Source organism: Aegilops tauschii, chromosome 4, assembly GCF_002575655.3.
Source record: "Aegilops tauschii subsp. strangulata cultivar AL8/78 chromosome 4, Aet v6.0, whole genome shotgun sequence".
Classification (NCBI taxonomy): Eukaryota; Viridiplantae; Streptophyta; class Magnoliopsida; order Poales; family Poaceae; genus Aegilops; species Aegilops tauschii.
Window position 1 is genome coordinate 481,643,903 of NC_053038.3, and position 8,522 is coordinate 481,652,424.

The following is an 8,522-nucleotide window of genomic DNA, read 5'->3' on the forward strand; positions in this document are numbered from 1 at the left end:
TTCCAAATAAATCTCATAAAAAACTAGACAAAATTTTAAGACTGTCAGAAAAAGAATCACTCAAAAATCACTTTTTATTTAAAAGTTATAAAGGTTTCTGTCCAGGGACCCATCTGTAATGAAACAGAAAAGTTCCAGGGTTTTAACTAAGAAAACAGAAAACGGTTCGATTAGAAATGCGCAAGCTCAAAGGGAAAACGTATTTGCCCGAAGGCGCCAACAGAAAATGTTTCGCGAGGGGAAACAGAAGAGAGGCTGACAGGGGGGTCCCACATGTCAGGTTTAAACCTCGCCGGCGCCCGAAGGCTGCGGTGGTCACCGGCGTCGAACCACGGCGAGACAGGGAGATTGGAGTGTACCAAGAGCTTCAGCGTGTCCTTCCGCGTCGGTGGGTGGTGGACTCGACCGTCGGAGAGGACCACGTCGACGGCGACACTTTCTCCGGCGGACGGCGGGTCGGGTGATGGTGGAGAACTCCGGTGGGTGCTGCAAACTCCGAATTGAAGCGCGGGTCAAAAGGAGGGATGCACTAGAGGACTACTGGCAAGAAATGGGAGGCAGAGGTGCACGCACGGGAGTGAATCGAGCTGGATCCCGTGGCGGATCGCGGCGGCCGGAGTCGAGGAAGGAGACCTCCTCGGGGCTCTTCCAGTGGCTAGGAGTGCTCTAGGTGGAGTGCAGAGGTGGCGTGGGTTCGAGTTGAAGCTCGGGGCCTCTATTTATAGGCGGATCGAGGGGGGTGGCCGTGAACGGAGAATCTCCGGCGAGCAATTACGGCGATGTCGTGGATTGGCAGGGGTTTTAGGCGGCCAGGCAGCATCAGTGGAGGTTACTGGTGTCGTTCCCCCGCTAATCCTGGGTGGTCTTGGCGTAATGGCGCCGGTCCACGGTGGGGTGGCCGCACGGGCACGACGGCGGCAGAGAGCGCGCTCCGCGCCCAGCGGTTCACGACGAGAGTGGCAGCGCGTTCTGGGGAGTGGAAGGCCACGCGGCGATCTCCGGTGGCTTGGGCGGCGCTGGGTGGCGCCGTCTGCGCCGCGCCTCTCTCTGGCGGCCGCAAAGCCGCCGCTGGCGTCGGTCACGGGGCGGCGCACCTCTTCCAGCACGTCGCCGACGTCCGCAAGGCTCCAGGCGCTCGTGCGGTGCAGAGGACAAGGGGGAGGGGATAGGGAACACGGCGACACAGCGGCACTGGCGAGATCGACGTTGGGTTCTGAAGAAAACGACAGTGGTTCAACCACTGTTAACTGAACTTGACTGTATTTGATTTTGACAATGCCCTGCAGGTGTTCGACAGAATGATTAGGCAAGCAGAATTTTTTTTCTGGAGCTGGGACTTGGTGAGGTGACCACTCAATGCACCCAGAGACTGCCTGATTTTACTCAGAATTTTTGGAGAAGGATTTGAATGAATTTCATCAAATTTGACAAATCTGGTCCAAACTTGCAGCAAGTGTAGTTTGAAAAAGTTGAATTGATGACTAGTGGATCTTCATGGATCTTGGTTGAGGGTTCAAAGGACTAGGAAGGGAAAAAGGTTTGGGGGCAAAAATCAAAGCAGAAAGAGTAGTTCCTTTGTAAACCTCCAAGGGCTAGAATAGAGGTCATGTCTGCATGTCTCCCGAACCCGTAGGGTCTACACACTTAAGGTTCGGTGACGCTAGGGTTGTAGAGATATGAGTATGCGGAAACCCGAAAGTTGTTCGGAGTCCTGGATGAGATCCCGGACGTCACGAGGAGTTCCGGAATGGTCCGCAGGTGAAGAATTATATATAGGAAGTCAAGTTTCGGCCACCGGGAAAGTTTTGGGGGTCACCGGTATTGTACCGGGACCACCGGAAGGGTCCCGGGGGTCCACCGGGTGGGGCCACCTATCCCGGAGGGCCCCGTGGGCTGAAGTGGGAAGGGAACCAGCCCCTAGTGGGCTGGGGCGCCCCCCATGGGCCTTCCCCCTGCGCCTAGGGTTGGAAACCCTAGGGTGGGGGGGCGCCCCACTTGCCTTGGGGGGCAAGTCTCCCCCCTTGGCCACCGCCCCCTCCCTTGATGGGATCTTGGCCGGCGCCCCCCCTCCCAGGGGCCTATATATAGGGGGGGGAGGGAGGGCAGTAGTACAACAGCCTTGGGCGCCTCCCTCCTCCCCTGCAACACCTCTCTCTCTCGCAGAAGCTCGGCGAAGCCCTGCCGACATCCCGCTACATCCACCACCACGCCGTCGTGCTGCTGGATCTCCATCAACCTCTCCTTCCCCCTTGCTGGATCAAGAAGGAGGAGACGTCGCTGCACCGTACGTGTGTTGAACGCGGAGGTGCCGTCCGTTCGGCACTCGGTCATCGGTGATTTGAATCACGGCGAGTACGACTCCGTCAACCTCGTTCATTGGAACGCTTCCGCTCGCGATCTACAAGGGTATGTAGATGCACTCCTTTCCCCTCGTTGCTTGTATACTCCATATATGGATCTTGGTGAGCGTAGGAAAATTTTAAAATTATTCTACGATCCCCAACAGATCTTGCGTGTGCATAGGAAAATTTTGAAATTTACTACGTTCCCCAACAGTGGCATCCGAGCCTGGTTTATGCGTAGATGTTATATGGACGAGTAGAACACAAGTGAGTTGTGGGCGATACAAGTCATACTTCTTACCAGCATGTCATACTTTGGTTCGGCGGTATTGTTGGATGAAGCGGCCCGGACCAACATTACGCGTACGCTTACGCGACACTGGTTCTACCGACGTGCTTTGCACATAGGTGGCTGGCGGGTGTCAGTTTCTCCAACTTTAGTTGAACCGAGTGTGCCTACGCCCGGTCCTTGAGAAGGTTAAAACAACACTAACTTGACGAACTATCGTTGTGGTTTTGATGCGTAGGTAAGAACGGTTCTTGCTCAGCCCGTAGCAGCCGCGTAAAACTTGCAACAACAAAGTAGAGGATGTCTAACTTGTTTTTGCAGGGCATGTTGTGATGTGATATGGCCAAGGCATGATGCTATATTTTATTGTATGAGATGATCATGTTTTGTAACTGAGTTATCGGCAACTGGCAGGAGCCATATGGTTGTCGCTTTATTGTATGCAATGCAATCGTCCTGTAATTGCTTTACTTTATCACTAAGCAGTAGCAATAGTCGTAGAAGCAATAGTTGGCGAGACGACAACGATGCTACGATGGAGATCAAGGTGTCGCGCCGGTGAAGATGGTGATCATGCCGGTGCTTTGGAGATGGAGATCAAAGGCACAAGATGATGATGGCCATATCATATCACTTATATTGATTGCATGTGATGTTTATCCTTTATGCATCTTATTCTGCTTTGATTGACGGTAGCATTATAAGATGATCTCTCACTAAATTTCAAGGTATAAGTGTTCTCCCTGAGTATGCACCGTTGCGAAAGTTCGTCGTGCCGAGACACCACGTGATGATCGGGTGTGATAAGCTCTACGTTCAAATACAACGGGTGTAAGCCAGTTTTGCACACGCAGAATACTTGGGTTAAACTTGACGAGCCTAGCATATGCAGATATGGCCTCGGAACACTGAGACCGAAAGGTCGAGCGTGAATCATATAGTAGATATGATCAACATAGTGATGTTCACCATTGAAAACTACTCCATCTCACGTGATGATCGGACATGGTTTAGTTGATTTGGATCACGTGATCACTTAGATGATTAGAGGGATGTCTATCTAAGTGGGAGTTCTTAAGTAATATGATTAATTGAACTTTAATTTATCATGAACGTAGTCCTGATAGTATTTTGCAAATAATGTTGTAGATCAATAGCTCGCGTTGTTGCTTCCCTATGTTTTATATGTGTTCCTAGAGAAAACTAAGTTGAAAGATGATAGTAGCAATGATGCGGACTGGGTCCGTGATCTAAGGTTTTTCCTCATTGCTGCACAGAAGAATTAGGTCCTTGATGCACCGCTAGGTCACAGACCTATTGCAGGAGCAGATGCAGACGTTATGAACGTTTGGCTAGCTCAATATGATGACTACTTGATAGTTTAGTGCACCAGGCTTAACGGCTTAGAATCGGGACTTCAAAGACGCTTTGAACGTCATGGACCATATGAGATGTTCCAGGAGTTGAAGTTATTATTTCAAGCAAATACCCGAGTTGAGAGATATGAAGTCTCCAACAAGTTCTATAGCTAAAAGATGGAGGAGAATAGCTCAAGCAGTGAGCATGTGCTCAGATTGTCTGGGTACTACAATTGCTTGAATCAAGTGGGAGTTAATCTTCTAGATAAGATAGTGATTGACAGAATTCTCTAGTCACCATCACCAAGTTAGTAGAACTTCGTGATGAACTATAGTATGCAAGGGATGACGACAACGATTCCCGAGCTGTTCATGATGATGAAATCGACGAAGGTAGAAATCAAGAAAAGCATCAAGTGTTGATGGTTGACAAGACCACTAGTTTCAAGAAACGGGCAAAGGGAAGAAGGGGAACTTCAAAAAGAACGGCAAGCAAGTTGCTGCTCCCGTGAAGAAGCCCAAAGCTAGACCCAAGCCTGAAACTGAGTGCTTCTACTGCAAAGGAAATGGTCACTGGATGTGGAACTGCCCTAGATACTTGGCGGATAAGAAGGATGGCAAAGTGAACAAAGGTATATTGGATATACATGTTATTGATGTGTACTTACTAGTGTTTATAGCAACCCCTCAGTATTTAATACTACTTCAGTTGCTAAGAGTAGTAACTCGAAACAAGAGTTGCAGAATGAACAGAAACTAGTTAAGGGCGAGGTGACGATGTGTGTTGGAAGTAGTTCCAAGATTGATATGATCATCATCGCACCCTCCCTATACTTTCGGGATTAGTGTTGAAGCTAAATAAGTGTTATTTGGTGTTTGCGTTGAGCGTGAATATGATTTGATCATGTTTATTGCAATACGGTTATTCATTTAAGTTAGAGAATAATTGTTGTTCTGTTTACATGAATAAAAGCTTCTATGGTCATACACCCAATGAAATTGGTTTGTTGGATCTCGATCGTAGTGATACACATATTCATAATATTGAAGCCAAAAGATGCAAAGTTAATAATGATAGTGCAACTTATTTGTGGCACTACCGTTTAGGTCATATTGGTGTAAAGCGCATGAAGAAACTCCATGCTGATGGGATTTTGGAATCACTTGATTATGAATCACTTGATGCTTGCGAACCATGCCTTATGGGCAAGATGGCTAAGACTCCGTTCTCCGGAACAATGGAGCGAGCAACTGACTTATTGGAAATAATACATACTGATGTATGCGATCCAATGAGTGTTGAGGCTCGCGGCGGGTATTGTTATTTTCTGACCTTCACAGATCATTTGAGCAGATATGGGTATATCTACTTGATGAAACATAAGTCTGAAACATTTGAAAAGTTCACATAATTTCAGAGTGAAGTGGAAAATCATCGTAACAAGAAAATAAAGTTTCTACGATCTGATCGCGGAGGAGAATATTTGAGTTACGAGTTTGGTCTTCATTTGAAACAATGCGAAATAGTTTCGCAACTCACGCCACATGGAACACCACAGCGTAATTGTGTGTCCGAACATCGCAACCGCACTTTATTGGATATGGTGCGATCTATGATGTATCTTACCGATTTACCACTATCGTTTTGGGGTTATGCATTAGAGACAGCTGCATTCACTTTAAATAGGGCCCCATCAAAATCCGTTGAGACGACGCCTTATGAACTGTGGTTTGGCAAGAAACCAAAGTTGTCGTTTCTTAAAGTTTGGGGCTGTGATGCTTATGTGAAAAAGCTTCAACCTGATAATCTCGAACCCAAATCGGAGAAGTGCGTCTTCATAGAATACCCAAAGGAAACTGTTGGGTACACCTTCTATCACAGATCCGAAGGCAAGATATTCGTTGCTAAGAATGGATCCTTTCTAGAGAAGGAGTTTCTCTCGAAAGAAGTGATTGGGAGGAAAGTAGAAGTTGATGAGGTAACTGTACCAGCTCCCTTATTGGAAAGTAGTTCATCGCAGAAATCAGTTCCTCTGATTCCTACACCAATTAGTGAGGAAGCTAATGATGATGATCATGAAGCTCCAGATCAAGTTACTACCGAACCTCGTAGGTCTTCCAGAGTAAGATCCACACCAGAGTGGTACGGTAATCCTATTCTGGAAGTCATGTTACTAGACCATCATGAAGCTACGAACTATGAGGAAGCGATGATGATCCCAGATTCCGTGAAATAGCTTGAGGCCATGAAATCTGAGATGGGATCCATGTATGAGAACAAAGTGTGGACTTTGGTGGACTTGCCTGATGGTCGGCAAAACATATTAAATAAATGGATCTTCAAGAGGAAGATGGATACTAATAGTAGTGTTACTATCTACAAAGCTCGACTTGTCGCAAAAATGTTTTCGACAAGTTCAAGATGTTGAATACAATGAGATTTTCTCACTTGTATCGATGCTTAAGTCTGTCCGAATCATGTTAGCAATTGCCGCATTTTATGAAATCTGGCAAATGGATAACAAAACTACATTCCTTAATGGATTTATTAAAAAAGAGTTGTATATGATGCAACCAGAAGGTTTTGTCAATCCTAAAGGTGCTAACAAAATATGCAAACTCCAGCGATCCATCTATGGACTGGTGCAAGCATCTCGGAGTTGGAATATATGCTTTGATAAGTTGATCAAACCATATAGTTTTATACAGACTTACGGTGAAGCCTATATTTACAAGAAAGTGAGTCGGAGCGCTACAGCCTTTCTGATAAGTATATGTGAATGACATATTGTTGATCAGAAATGATGTAGAATTTTCTGGAAAGCATAAAGGAGTATTTGAAAGGAGTTCTTCAAAGAAAGATGGGCATCAAGATTTATAGAGATAGATCAAGACGCTTAATTGGACTTTCACAAAGCACATACCTTGGTAAATTTTTGAAGAAGTTCAAAATGAATCAGTCAAAGAAAGAGTTCTTGCCTGTGTTACAAGGTGTGAAATTGAGCAAGACTCAAAACCCGACCACGACAAAAGATAGAAAGAGAATGAAAGTCATTCCCTATGCCTCAGCCATAGGTCCTATAAAGTATGCCATGCTGTGTACCACACCTATTGTATACCCTGCACTGAGTTTGGCAAGGGAGTACAATAGTGATCTAGGAGTAGATCACTGGACAACGGTCAAAAATTATCCTTAGTGGAATAAGGATATGTTTCTCGATTATGGAGGTGACAAAAAGGTTCGTCATAAAGGGTTACGTCGATGGAAACTTTTGACACTGATCCGGATGACTCTAAGTCTCAATCTGGATACATATTGAAAGTGGGAGCAAATAGCTAGAGTAGCTCCGTGCAGAGCATTGTAGACATAGAAATTTGCAAAATACATACGGATCTAAATGTAGCAGACCCATTGACTAAACTTCTGTCACAAGCAAAACATGATTACTACGTTCCCCAACACCAACTCCACTCTAGGTCCACCTATTACATAGCTAACTTCTCGCGTTTGCCACGTAACCAATGAATGCAGTATCGGCTCTACGTATCCTTTGAAGATACCAACCTCCTTCCAGCTTCCGCCTTCCTTCCCAGAACTTTGCTGCATATGCTGATCAAGCGAAGAAAACACCATCCTTTTCCCAAGCCCAAACTATGGAATCCGGAACAACATGATTGAGCTCTACTTGCCCCACTCTAGTCCAAAGGTTAAGGTACTCCTGAATCAATAGGGCTGAGATCTCCGGCCCAATGTCCGTGGCCCATGCTGTTGGGGAATGTAGTAATTTCAAAAAAATTCCTACGCACACGCAAGATCATGGTGATGCATAGAACCGAGGGGGAGAGTGTTGTCTACGTACCCTCGTAGACCGTAAGCGGAAGCATTATCACAACGCGGTTGATGTAGTTGTACGTCTTCACGATCCGACCGATCCAAGTACCGAACACACGACACCTCCGAGTTCAGCACACGTTCAGCTCGGTGACGTCCCACGAACTCACGATCCAGCAAAGCTTCGAGGGAGAGTTCCGTCAGCACGATGACATGATGACGGTGATGATGATGCTACCGACGCAGGGCTTCACGTAAGCACCGCACATGGCTAAAAGATCAACTGATCAACTTGTGTGTCTATGGGGTGCCCCCCTCCCCCATATATAAAGGAGTGGAGGAGAGGGAGGGGGCCGGCCTCCTAGGCGCGCCCCAAGGGGAGTCCTACTCCCACCGGGAGTAGGACCCCAACCCTTCCAAGAGTAGGAGTAGGAGGGAAGGAAGGAGGAGAGAGGGGGAAGGAATAAGGGGGGCACCGCCCCCCTTCCTTTTCCAATTCGGACTAGAGGGGGAGGGGGCACGCAGCCTGCCCTGGCCGCCCCTCCTCTTCTCCACTAAGGCCCAATAGGCCCATTACACTCCTCGGGGGGTTCCCGTAACCCCCGGTACTCCGGTATTTGTCCGAACTTATCCGAAACCCTTCCGAAATCCAAACATAGTCATCCAATATATCGATCTTTATGTGTCAACCATTTCGAGAC